The sequence below is a fragment of the Aotus nancymaae genome, unplaced genomic scaffold (genome assembly GCF_030222135.1).
Source record: "Aotus nancymaae isolate 86718 unplaced genomic scaffold, 86718_ANA_hifiasm-v0.15.2.pri h1tg000210l, whole genome shotgun sequence".
Taxonomy (NCBI): domain Eukaryota; kingdom Metazoa; phylum Chordata; class Mammalia; order Primates; family Aotidae; genus Aotus; species Aotus nancymaae.
Window position 1 is genome coordinate 1,029,340 of NW_026988625.1, and position 16,026 is coordinate 1,045,365.

General features: G+C 43.2%; 1 long non-coding RNA gene across 3 annotated transcripts in view; it reads right to left on the reverse strand.

Annotated features, from left to right (window-relative positions):
- LOC105726899 (uncharacterized) overlaps positions 1–16,026 on the reverse strand; it is a 59,676-nt gene that overhangs the window by 39,258 nt on the left and 4,392 nt on the right. For all 3 annotated transcript variants that reach the window (XR_010340933.1, XR_010340932.1, XR_010340931.1), the window contains exons 2-3: positions 9,373–9,497; positions 8,247–8,403 (exon numbers count right to left, since the gene is read on the reverse strand). This is a non-coding gene — a long non-coding RNA (uncharacterized LOC105726899). The remainder of the gene's footprint in view (positions 1–8,246; positions 8,404–9,372; positions 9,498–16,026) is intronic.

Below are 16,026 nucleotides of genomic sequence, written 5' to 3' on the forward strand. Positions count from 1 at the left end.
GATGAGGTTCATTTATTATGAAAACAAGAAAAGAAGAAATAATAAAAACTATACTCCCATGTTTCACTTAATAGTGTTTGAGTTCCTGGAAGAACCTATATAATGGAGGCAGCTTTCAAATAAGAAATTATGCCGATCAACTGTCAAGTTTTCAGTGTAACTTTCCTCCATCACACTCAGCTAATTTTTTGTATTTAGTAGAGATGGGGCTCACCATGTTGGTCAGACTGGTCTCAAACTCCTGACCTCAGGTGATCACCTGACCTCAGGTGATCTGCCTCGGCCTCCCAAAGCGCTGGGATTACAGGCATGAGCCACCGTGCCCGGCCATGTCTTAATTTTTATATTGAAACTTTGAAACTGTAATAATTTGGATATACAGAGTTAAATAAAACGTTAAAATAGCTTTATCAGGTTCCTTTTTCTCTCTCAATGTGGATACTAGATGATATTTAGTCTAGATGATAGACAATACATTAAAGATGCTATAAATGTCAGTGAAGAAGCAATAACCATAAAGGGAAAGACTAATATATCTGACCACATTTAAAGTTTCGGTGTCAAAAACACAGCATTGAGAGACTAAAACGGCAAGCCACACAGAAAATATATTTGCAGCACAGACGATTCTCAATAAAGAACTTCAACAAACTAATAAACAGACAACCAATCCAATAGAAAAACACGTTCAACACTGTCTCCCAGACACTCAAATGCACCCCGCAGCACATGGTGTCCAGAATGAATGAATGAACATACGGTGGAGAAGAGCACAGGCTTTAAAGTTGGTGTTTAGGTGCTCACTAAACTTGGGGTGTCTAATTCCCCCATCCTGGGCATACTTTTGGAATTTTTAAAGTAAATGATATTGTATAAAGTATCTAGAGTCATTCACAGAAAATAAAAAGGTAAGATGGGGGCTGCCAGGGGCTGGAGGGACAGGGAGATGCAGAGTTGTTTCATGTGCGTGAAGATGTTCTGGGGGCAGGTTTTATGCAATATGAATATCCTTAGTATGACTATACTGTGTACTTAAAAATGCCTAAGATGAGGAGGCCGTGGTGGGCAGATCAGAAGGTCAGGAGTTGGAGACCAGCCTGGCAAATATGGTGAAACCCTGTCTCTTCTAAAAATACAAAAAAATTAGCTGAGCATGGTGGTGCACACCTGTAGTCCCAGCTACTCGGGAGGCTGAGGCAGAAGAATTGCTTGAACCCGGGAGGCAGAGGTTGCAGTGAGCCGAGATCCTGCCACTGCACTCCAGCTTGGGTGACAGATCGAGATTGTATCACCAAAAAAAAAAAAAAAAAAAGCCTAAGATGGCGAGTTTTACATTATGTGTATTTTGCGACAATTCAATATTTTAAAAAACTCTGAAGTCCCCATGTTACTGAGGATGGGAAAGAGCTATTCTGTCTATATTAGATGTTGGTGATATTGGCTACATTGGCCAGAATGTTCTCTCACATGGAAAACCTCCAGTTTTCTGAGATAGAAACAGAGTTTAAATTCTGGACGTCTGCTTTTAAGTGGGAGAGATTTCTGGCTCCTTACAAAATTTCTTTTAGGGAATGATTGGCCAAGATGAGATCCAATCACATGTACATTGCCTCCTGGGTCGGCCACTTGGTGGTGAGTCCTTTCCAGGCCCTGTGCAGGGGCAGTTCCAGTGACCACGCAGGTGCTCAGAAGCCCGGGCAGGTCAGTTGAGCATTGGAAGGGGGTTGGGTGTGAAACAAGATCCTGAGAAGTGGGAGTGGGGAGGGGTGGATGGACAATAAGAACAAGATCTACTCCAGCAGGGTGGTACCACAGGGACATTTGCCTGGAGAAAGCATAGGATGCTGTTGCCTGGAGTTGGCAGAAGGCACGGAGCAGGCAGGCAGCAAGGGGGCGCTCAGAATCATCCTGACCAGACCAAGCAGCGTGGAGGCCACGGTGGGACACCAGAGGAAGAAGGTGACCTCAGATGAGGTTAATCAGGACCAGGTCTTGTGGGGACTCCCCGACCATATCAAGCAGCGTGGAGGTCACGGTGGGACATATGGAGAAGGCGATCTCACATGAGGTTAATCAGGACCAGGTCTGTCTGGTTTAATTGCAGTGATATACAGCCACTATTTTATTTTTGATCAGTGACCTTTGGGCCACTGTTTAACTGGGGCACTGGACATCAGTGTCAGCACTAGGGTTTTTGTTTTGTTTGAGAAATGGCTTTCTCTTGTTCTCTGATGATGGGTTTAAAATTAAAAGAGCATCTGGTTTTGGTGTGGGGATGATCCAGGATTATGTTAATATATTATATATATTTTATATCTAGGATTGTGTTAATCAGGACCAGGGGACTCCCTGACCATCAAGCAGCGTGGAGGTCACGGTGGGACACCAGAGGGAGAAGGTGACCTCACATGAGGTTAATCAGGACCAGATCTTGTGGGGACTGCCTGACCAGACCAAGCAACGTGGAGGTCACAGTGGGACACATGAAGGAGAAGGTGACCTCACATGAGGTTAATCAGGACCAGGTGTTGTGGGGACTGCCTGACCAGATCAAGCAGCGTGGAGGCCACGGTGGGACACCAGAGGGAGAAGTTGACCTCAGATGAGGTTAATCAGGCCCAGATCTTGTGGGGACTGCCTGACCATATCAAGCAGCATGGAGGATACAGTGGGACACCAGAGGGAGAAGGTGACCTCAGATGAGGTTAATCAGGCCCAGATCTTGTGGGGACTGCCTGACCATATCAAGCAGCATGGAGGATACAGTGGGACACCAGAGGGAGAAGGTGACCTCAGATGAGGTTAATCAGGACCAGATCTTGTGGGGACTGCCTGACCAGATCAAGCAGCATGGAGGCCACGGTGGGTCACCTGAGGGACAATGCGACCCCAGATGAGGTTCAGCAGGACCAATTTTGTGGGAATTGCATTTGAAAGTATTATGAACTCACAAATACTATGTGCAGCATCTCAAGTGAGGGACCTGGCAGGATGGAGGAAAGGCCAGAGAGGGGAGTTCACCCCTGGGAAGAAGGAGAGTCCTGGGGGCTGTGGAATGAGGGGTGTGGGTCCCAGTGAAGGAGAAGATGACTTCTCACACCCCACCTCCTTTCATAGACTTTAGAAGCGATGTCTTTGGAGGGGGCCTCGCCCACATCACATCAGGTGTATTAAATATGCTAAAATGCAGCCTCATCCCATGAAACATGTTCATTGTAGAAATGAGAGGCTGAATATTTTTTTCTAATTTTGCTTTTGAAATATAATTGTATTTTGGAGAATTGTTACATTGTGGTTTTCTTGGCATTCTGGTTTCTTTCTAATGAGCTAAAGGTTTCTACTCAGGCTTCTGATCTTCTCTCAGACCTTTGGAAAGCTCAGGGGTAGGAGCCTCCCTGCCCTCCACTCTCATCAGTGTGCACACTCCGTGGGCAGTCGCATCTGGGCCTGTCACATCAGCTCCCCCTAGGATACTGCGCCTTAGATGCAGCTTCAGACCCATGCACAAAACCACCTCCCAGCTGCCCTTCCTGGACAACCCACAGGTACTTAATTTACTGGGTGGAAATCCAGGCTCACCCTGCATCTTCTCCCCCATCTTCGCTACTCTAGAACTAGAAGGTCCTGTGTCTCATCCAAAGGCGCCAGTCATCTGCTCTCCCTGTTAGAAGCCCAGGACTCATCCCCAAGGTCTCTCCCTCACTCCACACACATAGGGAGACACGAGTCCTGTGAGTTCTTTCACATGAGTCTCACCTGATCCACCTGTTCCCACCTTGGAGAAAGACTCCACTGCGCATGCCTGCATCTCTACTCACACTGGTTCACCCTCTAAGCAGCACCTCAATCTGCCTCTCTCTCCATCCTCACTCTGAAGCCTCAGCAGGGCCCTGTTCTCTCCTGCCTGGATTGGTCTGATGGGCTTCCCAACTACTCTCTTTCTCTCCCATCCATCCCCTCCACCCCTGCTAGCTAGGGCTATGCTAGGAGGCCAGTTAGATCACATCAATCTCCACACAAGGTCTTTCAGTGGCCCTCACAGCTCCTGAGCTTAAATCAATCAGCACACATGGCTCCTTTGGTTCTGGCTCTGGTTCCTGCCTAGATTCACCCCGTACTCCCCTTTACCTCTTTATCTACATCTCTACTTATTTATATAAATAATAATAATTATTATTTGAGTTGGAGTCTCCCTCTGTTGGCAGGCTCGAGTGCAGTCGTGTGAGCTTGGCTCACTGAAACCTCCGCCTCGCAAGTTCAAGCAATTCTCCTGCCTCAGCCTCCTGAGTAGCTGGGACTACAGGCGTGCATCACCATGCCTGGCTAATTTTTGTATTTTTACTAGAGATGGGATTGTACCATGTTGGCCAGGATGGTCTCAATCTCTTAACCTTGTTATCCACCCACCTTGGCCTCCCAAAGTGCTGGGATTACAAGGCGTGAGCCACCGTGCCTACCGGCTCTTTTTTAAGAGCCAACTCTTAAAAAAATAGAATTTTTGAGAGAGGTCTGACTCTGTCACTCAGGCTGAATTGCAGTGGTGCAATCACAGCTCACTGCAGCCTTGAACTCCTGTCTGCCTCAGCCTGTGAAGTAGCTAGTGGTATAGATGCATGGCACCACAACTAGCTTTTTTTCTGTATGGAAGGATCTCAGTATGTTGCCCAGGTTGATCTCCATCCCCTGGCCTCTAGCAATCCTCTCACCTCAGCCTCGGACTCCCAAAGTGCTGGGATTACAGGCATGAATCACTGTATCCACCCATATAGATATATATAAATTCTTTGCTTCTCACTTTTGATCAGTGTAAAAAACCCAGACAGGGTAGACAGTTCTGATTTTAAATCCCTGCTCTGTGACACTGGATGTTCACTTTTCCTTTTCTGGACTTGTTTTTTATCTGAAAAATGGAAATACAGGTACAATCCATCACCTCCTGAGGGTTTTTTAAGAATTGAAGATTTATTTAAAGCATGGAGCTCAGAGTAGGTATACAATAAATAATGGCCATCACCACCCTATTAGTCACTACCCAGTGATTATGAGCCTTCACTTGTTCTTCTCTCCAGATAAAATAAGTTAATTTCAGCAGTGTGTTTCCTTACTGCCCACTCCCCACGCCTCTCTTTTCTGGCATCACCTCACATCACAGAGCAGCTCAGTGATGGTGCTGGCCAATCGAGTGTGTTTTCACATCTGTGTCCCTAGCACTCCATGGCACTAGCTCTACAGCCACCACTGTGGCCTGGCACAAAAGATTCATAAGCAAGATGGGTGAAAAGATGTGGCCCCAGAGGCATAACTAATCCAGAGGAAGGCCACCAGGAGCGCTTCTGGATCTACCAGGTACACTCTACTCTGACATCGACCTGAATTCTCCCTTTTAGGATTTTTCACATGGTTCTTACCTGGTATATTCAAACAGGCATTTTCTCCAAAAGTCTTTCCTTCTTGTCTTTTTAAACCAGCTTGGTTAGAATAGGGAGCCGGGCATTATTAGGCCAATGGAACCAAGGAGATGACTGACATGAAATTGCTGGTGAAGATGGAACTGACCTAAGATGATTAGGAAACTTTGTCTAGTAGAAAGTGGCTATTGTTTTTGTAGTTTTAAAACTTGTCAAACTCAAATGAACAGGGCATTAGACTTAAATTGATCATTATACAATGTGCATGTGTATCAAAACATCAAACTGTGCCTCATTAAGTATATACAATTATGTTTTAATTACATAATTTGGGCATATATCCAAAGGATTATAAATCGTTCTACTATAAGGACACATGCACACGAATGTTCATAGCAGCACAGTTTACAATAGCAAAGACCTGGAACCAACCCAAATGCCCATCGATGATAGACTGGACAGGAAAAATGTGGCACATATACACCATGGAATATTATGCAGCCATTAAAAACGAGGAGTTCGCGTCCTTTGTAGGGACATGGATGAACCTGGAAACCATCATTCTCAGCAAACTGACACAAGAACACAAAATCAAACACCACATGTTCTCACCATAGGTGGGTGTTGAACAAGGAGAACACATGGACACAGGGAGGGGAGCACTATACACGGGGGTCTGTTGTGGGGGAGTGGGGGGGACAGCGGGGGGGTGGGGAGTTGGGGAGGGATAGCATGGGGAGAAATGCCAGATATGGGTGAAGGGGAGGAAGGCAGCAAATCACACTGCCACGTATGCACCTATGCAACAACCTTGCATGTTTTTCACATGTACCCCAAAACCTAAAATGCAATTAAAAAAAAAAAAAAAGTGTCTTTCAATTAGTTTGGAGAACTAAGTGACATTATAAAAAATTAAAAATTGCAGGACAAATTTTAATGCAAGTTTTTACTTAATTGGCATATGGGATTTAAAACTGAGTATCATGGTTTAATAAGCAGGGAAATGAATTCTTCCTACATGTTACTGTGAGGTATCGTTTCCACTATTACAACCTTAAAGAACAGTGAAATAAACTCATATTAGAGTCACACACTCAAAGTCTTATAACAATAAAGCACTGAACCAGGTTTTCAAACTTAATAACTATATTTAATCACATTTTCACATAAAAAATAAATTCTATCCTTTCCTGATTTAATATATTAAAGGCAAATTCACTGACAACAGGACCTGTAAAAAGCAACAGCATTCAGAGAATGTTGAGATAGTACTATGTTTCAGATATGACGTGTAATTCAGTAAATGCTGCCAACATTTTTCAAAGACTCTCAAGTGTAAATTTAAAAAAAAAATCTCAATAGTAGAAGGAAATAACTTACGTGCATGTTTCTTAAACACAGAGTAAGTTATTGCCAAGGAAATAGCGACTAGGAAGAAATCAGAAAGAAAAGGGATTTATTTCCTTTTTAGGATTATTTTAAGAATTTCCCCCTAGCTTAGCTAATGATCTTCAAATCCCAAATACTAGATTCTCAAAGATCACACTATCACCTACTAAATCACATAGCAGGTTATAAGGTGTGAAAGGAAATAAATCTCAGGACTCCAAATCACTAACCCAAAGGGAAGTCAAGCTGGGAACGGCATCAGGCAAACCTGCTTCCAGTTTATTCCTAAATAAGAAAGCTACAAATATAAGGAAGCTCCATACCCCCTCACCATTAGCCACACAATGGACAGAACACAATGTCATCTCTCTGCTCACCTGAGACAAATGCACATCTCATTACTGCTTCCGCCCTATGGCTTCACTAAGCCAGACTAGGGCATAAGTGAAGAGTCCTCCTCTCCTTCCACATGTAAATTGTGTATTCAAAAAAAGGCTATGTTGAACCAGCCTTGCATCCCTGGGATGAAGCCTACTTGATCATGAGAGATAAGCTTTTTGATGTTAAAGGATGATAAATCATTCTATTATAAAGACATATGCACACGTATGTTCATTGTGTCGCTGTTTACAATAGCAAAGACCTGGAACCAACCCAAATGCCCATCAATGATACACTGGACAAAGAAAATGTGGCACATATACACCATGGAGTACTACGCAGCCATAAAAAACGATGAATTTGTGTCCTTTGTAGGGACATGGATGAATCTGGAAACCATCATTCTCAGCCAACTGACACAACAACAGAAAACCAAACACCGCATGTTCTCACTCATAGATGGGTGTTGGACAATGAGAACACACGGGCATAGGGAAGGGAACATCACACACACGGGTGGGTTGGGAGTTTGGGGGTTAGGGAAGGGACAGCGAGGGGTGGGAAGCCTGGGGAGGGAAAACACTGGGAGAAATGCCTCAGGTAGGCAATGAGGGCATGGAGATTGCAAATCGCCGTGGCATGTGTGTACCTATGCAACAACCCTGCAGGATGTGCACATGTATCCCAGAGCTTAAAGTACAAAAAAAAAAAAAAAAAAGGCTAGTCAGAGACTCAAAAGAATGCAACCATTTGTCTTATCTACTTATGACCTGGAAGCCCTCTCCCATGCTTCGAGTTGTCCTGCCTTTCTGGACAAAATCAATGCATGTCTTACACATATTGATCGATGGCTCATATCTCCCTAAAATGTGTAAAAGCAGGCTGTAAAAAAAAAAAAAAAAATGTGAAAACAAGAAAAAAAAAAAGCAGGCTGTACCCCAACCACCTTAGACACTTGTTCTCAAAACTTCCTGAGGGTGTGTCATGTCCATAACCTTGGGAACATAAGCTTCCCAAATTTATCGAGAGTTGTCTCAGATATTTTGGGTTCACAATGGAAAAACTTACAGAGAGAGGCCCCCTCAGCTTCCTGCTGGATAGAGTCTTCTTTGGTGATCACAGGGAGTTCTCATCAGGCCCCCTCCGGTGGAAGAGCACGCGGGCATTCGGTATCTTTGGCTTACACAAGTGTGTGTGTCTGCTTTACAGCATGGCATTAAGAAGCCTAAATAAAAAAGGTTTTCTTGTCATGACAATCTAAAACAAAGGGCCCACGAATCCCACAAGTAACTACTCACTGAATGTGTTATGTGTAAAGTGTAGGTAAAATGAGGGTCTTTTTAGGGTATTGCTTAGAGTGGAAGTCAAGGGACCTCAGTTCTGGCACTAAAATCGATCCCTCATTTGGAGGGTGATATTAGGGAGGAAGGGTAGGAAATAAGAGAGTTGTTTGGTAATAGAGTAAGGGAAAGAGGGTAAATATCCTATGGAAGGAAAATTTCAGCAAATGGCAATTAACATTTAAAACTATGTTCTGTGGCACAGGGTGGGATCATCTCTGGCTTCATTTGGCCATTTCTGCAGACCGGCCAAATCTAGGTAACTTCTGGCAGTGATACTCTGTGTAATCCTTAAAATTTACCACCATCGAATGCCTGACTACAGAGGCATGATCTAGAACTCTAATATAGTGAATCTAATACGGTGGACATTTGGAAATGCCCCTAGAATATCTCAAAATTAGGCTTCAGATAGCAAATTGTGGTTGGGTTTTTTGATGTACTTTCCCTCATACATTTTTCGTCCTGGGAGTGGGGGGTTTGGAGGTAACGACTGCTTTGCCACACTGACGAATCAATACAGTGGTAAAAGGCAGGGGCTAAAAATAGGTTCTCTAATTAATTATGCTCCTACATAAGTTAAAAAGAAATCTGAAAATTTTAGTGGACAACTACTTCTTCTGAAACTACTTTTAAGGTTAGATTTCTTTATTAGTTTCTCTTTGATACTCATTTCATCCCTTTACAGCATGCCTCCCCTCCCCCACCTACTCATGGTTCCACAGCTAGAGCAGCAGTACTAGGAAAAAATAAAGTCCATTCCATTTTCAATTTAAAGAATCCTACTTCCAATTTTATAGAAAACTAAATTAAAAACCAAAACTAATGGAAACTATCCGTTTGTAAATCCTTACCTTGATCATAAACTTGTGCTCTATTTTCTTCGCCAAAGCATTCACACTCCAGGGTCTCATCATTTAGGTCTAAGTCTTCTGTGACTGTGTCATTCAATTTATAGCACTTTCCTTTTCCATACCCCCTAGAACCCAGAGATCAGACAAACACGATAAGGTTAAAAACAAGCATCCTCATCCCCAGCATTTATCTCTATGCACCGTCTACAAATAAAGCAGCTAACATTTTAAACATCTAGAAAAATGTGGCAACAATTATTTCAATGTATAAAATAAACGTTTTAGTTTGAAGGGGTAAAACCAGTAACATCAAGCTATAAAAATTCAGAATGAAATGAGGTCAAACAAAGCCAATGTGTCCTGTACATAAAGGTGAGTGTGGCTGATAAGGGAGGCAGAGAGAGCAGGGGAGAGGCTGCTGGCTGGGTGGATGAGTGCGCACCGTCTCCAGGGATCCTCCCGACCTGTCCTTCATGAAGGAAGAGCAGGGGCCTGTGTGTGCTGTCCATTGTAATGACACTCAGTGCACGGTTTTCTGTGAGGGCACCTTTTTTTTGTGGGGACCCTCCACCTTCCTGGATTTATACTTCGCCCGTCTTCACCAATTTCCAAAGAGGAATTCTGCCGAGCCATTCCCGAAACTGTAAGGCTCCACGTTTAGCATCCAGGGAAAGTATGCTTTAGCAAAAAGACCATATTAATGTGGATTAATAACTACAGGATCCAATTAGGTCAGATAAAATAGGAAGATGTGATTTCCTAGTTTAATCCCAGAATAACTATCTCTTCAATTTAATTACAGTATCTCAGAAAGGCCAACTCTGGAAAAGCCTAAGTTGTCCCTGGTTGGAGCATTAAACATTTTCCTTCACAGCAATGACAAGGCTTCCCTCTAGAAATGAGGGCTGCTGTGCAGAGAATCTGCCTGTTTATGAGCAGCAGCTGCTTCAGACAAGGGGCTCCTCAAACACCAGGGCCACAGCCTTTCACATGGTGAATGAAACGTGAAAACAGAAGAAAGAATTGAGTGAGGAAATGGTTTTTAAAAATTTCAGGAAGAGAAAAAAGTTACCCCTTAATTGTTCATCATATTTAGTGGAGAATTTGATCTCCCAGTCAAATCCAAATCCCTTTAGGTCAATTCCCAAAACACCAGGTCAAGGCTTAATGTAGGTCCTTTCACTGGAACAGAATTCACAGACAGGTAAATACATAGAAAAGGTAAATGTAACAATGAATAAAATCCAGCTTGCTACAAAGTAGTTATCTAATTTTCTTTTCTGTTTTTTTTCCCCTGAAATTTAAAACTGATTATTCTGATAGAAAGTTGGTGTCGGTGGGTGGAGTCTAGTGTATCAGCTGGGTTGAGCGACAGGCAGGGTGTGGGAGGAGTCGGGAAGTCTGATTTTAGACTTGGCTTGCTACTCATCCCAGTGTTTCCCAGGAGAGGTACTGTACCTCAGGTTTCTCACCTGTAAAATGAGAGAATATTGTCTAGATACCTCACAAGCTGATCATTTCAAAGGAAGGTTTAAAAAATAAGGTAACATACAAACCTATGAAATATGTTTTTTGAGAACGGATACTTTATAATGGGTTGATAAACTACCCCAGTGGGCCCAGTGCAGCCTGCCACCAGCTCTCACAGCCAAAGTCTTGTTAAAGCACAACCATGCCCATTTATTATTGTCCATGGCTGCTTTTGCACAGCAGCAGCAAAACTGAGTCATCAGAGACCATATGGCCCACAAAGCCTAAAATATTTACTATCTAGCTCTTTATTTAAAAACAAAAACAAAACTCACCAACCCCGATCCATAATGTAACTTTGAACTTGATAAATGAATGTGTAAAGGTGATTTTAATGAATTATTGTATACTACTCCTACTGCACGTATCTTCATCTTCCTTCTAAATGGTCATGACCCCAAATCTCCTTCCTGGTTATAAAGTGATGTGGTAGAAAGATTCCTTTTGTTTTTGTGGCTTTTTGACTACAGTCCCCTGAAGAGACAATACAACGCTCATTGCATTTTATGGGTCTCTTCCCCAGAACTGACCTTTGGAGGGCATTTATTGGAATGGCAAATCTTCCTTTAATTAGAGTGGATGTGAATACTGAAAACACCTATATGCATAGACTCAAATGTGAAGAAGAACAATTTTCAAGTGTGCTTCAGGCTTCTAGGCCCCAAAGGGGCCCCATGAGTTCCCCTGCTCCCTGCCTGGCTTGTTCCCCTGTCGGCTGAACCAGTGTCCCCCATCAATCCTCAACCTCACGTGTCTCCAGCCCCTGCCAGCCCATGATGCAAACAAGCCAACCAATCCTCCCACAGGCACCAGAGGCCACCACACCCTCTTGTTCATATAAAGCCTGCCTCTGTGTCCCTCCGCTTTACTCTATTCCTGAGTGCACCCCTCGTGTGGCCCTGCCGGGTGTGTGGTGTCCTCTTCCTCAGGCTGTGAGTACATGTAATTTATAAACTGCTATTGATGACATCTGTCCAGTGCAAGGTGTCATGTAGTCAGCTACCTTGTGCTATTTAGGGTGGGAGATTCTTCCTTCACCAACATGATGAACAATGATGCTAGAACGGGGTGCAGCTGGGATCCACAGGCAGCCAGGCTATGGGTAAATCATTTCTTTTTTTTTTTGAGATGGAGTCTTGCTCTGTTGCCCAGGCTGGAGTGCAGTGGCACAATTTCAGCTCACTGCAACCTCCACCTCCTGGGTTCATGCAATTTTCCTGCCTCAGCCTACCAAGTAGCTGGGACTACAGGTGCATGTTGCCATACCTGGCTATTTTTTTGTATTTTAGTAGAGACAGGGTTTCACCGTGTTGCCCAGGCTGGTCTCGAACTCCTGATCCCAGGCAATCCGCCTGCCTCAGCCTCCTAAAGTGTTGGGATTACAGGTGTGAGCCACTGTGCCTGGCTGGGTAAATCATTCTAAGAAAGGATCTTGGCAAAGCACCATAATATTCACTAAAGTTAATCCCTTCCACTGCACAGATCAACTTGCTTTTTACATGGAGTTTGTTCCATTTGAGAAAAGCACTGGGATCCCTGAGCACTGAAGAAATTCTTCCCTCTGCTATTTGTGTGGCAGCAGGCTGACCTCCCACTGATAATCAGAGTCAATTTTCCTTGCAGGCTGTGACTTTTTTCTTTTCTGGATAATTTCTTGGCACCAGAGCTAAAAGTGATCAAGCAGCAGCCGTAGCTGAAATTTCAATGAGACTCTTATGCCCACTGATGGAAGTAATTTCCTTATGCAAGCCAGGACCTCTTAACATGTAGGGCTGGAAATTGCAGGGGCCAGAGCATAAATTTCAAGTGAGTCAGAGAGAGCCATGAAAAAGGTGGTGCCATCTCTATTTTCCATCCCTTATACCAAGTGAAGACACAGCGGTGTTACATAACAATCACTGATTTAAGGCGTATACTCTGCCCTGGAAAACAGTACATGTGGTAAATTGAAAATGGCTGAAGATTTTTTGCTACTGGTTCCATTGAGATATCATTGAGAGGGAGGGTCTGTTTCCCCTCCTCCTGAATCTGAGCCAGGTCTGTGACTCCTGCTGTTAACAGTGTGCTACAGAAGTGATACCCCTTGGGGTGGGGCGCAGTGGCTTATGCCTGTAATCCTAGCACTTTGGGAGGCCAAGGCAGGTGGATCCCTTGAGGCTAGGAGTTCGAGACCAGCCTGGGCAACATGGTAAAACCCCATCTCTACAAAAAATACAAAAATTAGCCAGATGCAGTAGCAGGAACCTGTAGTCCTACCTAATCAGGAGACTGAGATGGGAGGATCACCTGAGCCTGGGAGGTCGAGGCTGCAGTGAGTTGTGTCTGTGCCACTGCACTCCAGCCTGGATGACAGAGTGTGAGGCTGTCTCAAAAAATTAAAAATAAATTTAAAAAAGTGGATGAGATAAAGAAAATGTGTTGCTTATACACCACGGAATACTACACAGTCATAAAAGAAAGTCACTTCCTTGGCAGCAACGTGGATGGAGCTGCAGGCCATTATCATAAATGAACTAAGGCCTGAACGGAAAACCAAATGCTGAACTACGAATACACCCGAACATAAAGAAGGGAACAACAGACACCGGGAATGACTACCAGACCAAAAAAAAAAACAAGGGAGTGGGAGTGTGTGCTGAAGACCCATCCTGTGGGTCCTCTGCTCACTGCCTGTGTCATGAGACTGTTGGGACCCCAGGCCTCTGCGTCGTGCAATCAACGGATGTAACTAACCTGCATGTGTACCCTTTAATCTATAATAATAAGAGTAAAGAGCATTAAAAGAAAAAGTCAAGATTAGAAGCAAATAAAAACACAATCTATAGTTATCCAAACAATCCATGACTGTCACAAACACAGAACAAGGACTCAATGGACAGAATGAGGCAGCCAAATACTCAACCCGACATGATATGTAGGGAACATGTTTTTCAAAACACCAAAAAGACACCATGGGAAAGGGAGAGTCCGGTTCAATCAATGATTTTGAGAAAACTGAATATCCACATGCAAAACACTGAAATAGGACCCTTACATTGCACGATACACAAAATCAGCACAAAATGAATTAAAGACCTAAACTCAATCTTGAAACTGCAAAGGTCCTATAAGAAACATAGGTTGGATGTATATTTTAGGAAATCTGTATCTACACACACAGGCTGCAAAAGGTAAAAAATAATCATAACACTAAAGGGAAAATTAGGGGAACTACACCCACAGACAATGCAATGGCTTGGCTGTGTGTGTGTGTGTGTCTGTGTGTGTGTGTGTGTTGTGGTGATAGAGGTTTGGATTCAAAAATTACTGCTAACATGTGCAAATATAAATCATGACACTAGTGACACTTTAGAACTTCTACAGGGGAAGGAAGCAAACAAAATGCATCTTAAAGACTGGGAGAGAATTATGGAGGATCCTACCTCTGAGAGAGGCTGTTGTCTAACACCTACAATAAACTGACATCACTGAGTGAAAAACAACAAAAACCACAACAAATACCCAAGCTAAGAGGATCTGAATAGCCGTGAGTATAAAGAAGACACGTAACCTTTTCTCAGTATCACTAATCCTCACAAAAATGTGAGTCAAAACCATACTCAGATACCATTCAATTCCACTTGAATGAATGTTACAAAAGATAAAAATCAAAATTGTTCAAGGTGATGGCTGGTGTAGACTTGCTGAAAGGAGAACTCTTGTACGCTCTTTGTGGGAGTGTAAATTCGTATACACGCTATGCAAAACTGTTAGAGGTCCCTTTAAAATGTAAAAGGTCAAAGTAAAACTGCCACTTCAGGTAGCAATCCCACCACTGGGTACACATTTAGAGAAAACGAAATCCCTGTGTTGAAGAGGTATCTGCCTTCCCATGTGTCTTGAAGCACTAATCACAATAACCAAGATACGGAATCAATCGACCTGTCCATCCACAGATGAAGGGATAATGGAACCCTGTATTTACACAACAGAACACACTTCAGCCCTAACACTTTGGGAAATCACGTGATCTGCAGTCATGTGGAGAAACCTGAAGACAATTAGATGAGATGAAATGAGCCTGCTAAAGAGAGACCCACGCTGCATGACATTAGGCAAATGGAATCCAAAAAAACACTGTCTCCTAGAAGCAGAACTTTCAAGAGGGGTTACTAGAGGCTGGAGAGAGGAGGGATTGGTAATGGGTACAGAGTGACACTCAGAGAAGAGGAATCCACTGCGGTGTTCTATTCCACAGCAGGGTGAACACGGTCAACAATGTCTAAGGGAATTTTTCCAAATCAGCTGGAAAGGATGGTTCTGAATGTTCTCGCCACAGAGAAACAGTAACCATGGAAGGTCACAGACATGCCAGATGCTGTGATTTGATCATGAAACTGTGTATACATATATCAAAATGTCCCTTGCACTCTCTGGTTATATACATATACTCTACAGCAATGAAACTGCCATCAAATCTTGGTAGTACTCATTCTAACTTGAGTGAGACAGAACCTGAGTGTGGTTTTCATTTACGTTTTTGTGTGCAGTAGCCGTGTGGAGAATCTTCTCTTTTACCTGTGCATCAACCTTATGTTTTCAGGTCCTCTGCCCAATTTTACATATCAAATTAAAAACAAATTCACAATAACTTGGCAAATAGAACTAATCACCCCCCCCCACACACACACACACAATCAAAACCACCACTCAGATTCTATCTCATTCTAGATGGGATGAATACTACAAAAAAAAGTTTAAAAATATTAAAAGAAAAAAATGGTAGTGTGGATTTCCACAGACGGGGAACTTGTCTTCACAATTAGTGGGAACATAAACTAGTATCCACACTGAACAAACCACTTGGAGGTTCCTTCAAACCTCAAAACTACAACTATCATTTCATCCAGCAATTCTACTACTAGGCATATATACAGAGTACATGAAATCAAGCCATGGAAGAGATTATCTGCATTCCCAGGTGGAATCCAGCTCTATGCAGAATAGCAAAGATAAGAAATCAGCCTACCTGTCCATCTGCAGATGACAGGATAAAGGAACTGTCCCATGCATAGACACTGGAACATTCTTCAGCCAGACAAATACAATACAAATCCCATCATGGGAACTAATGGTTGCACCTGG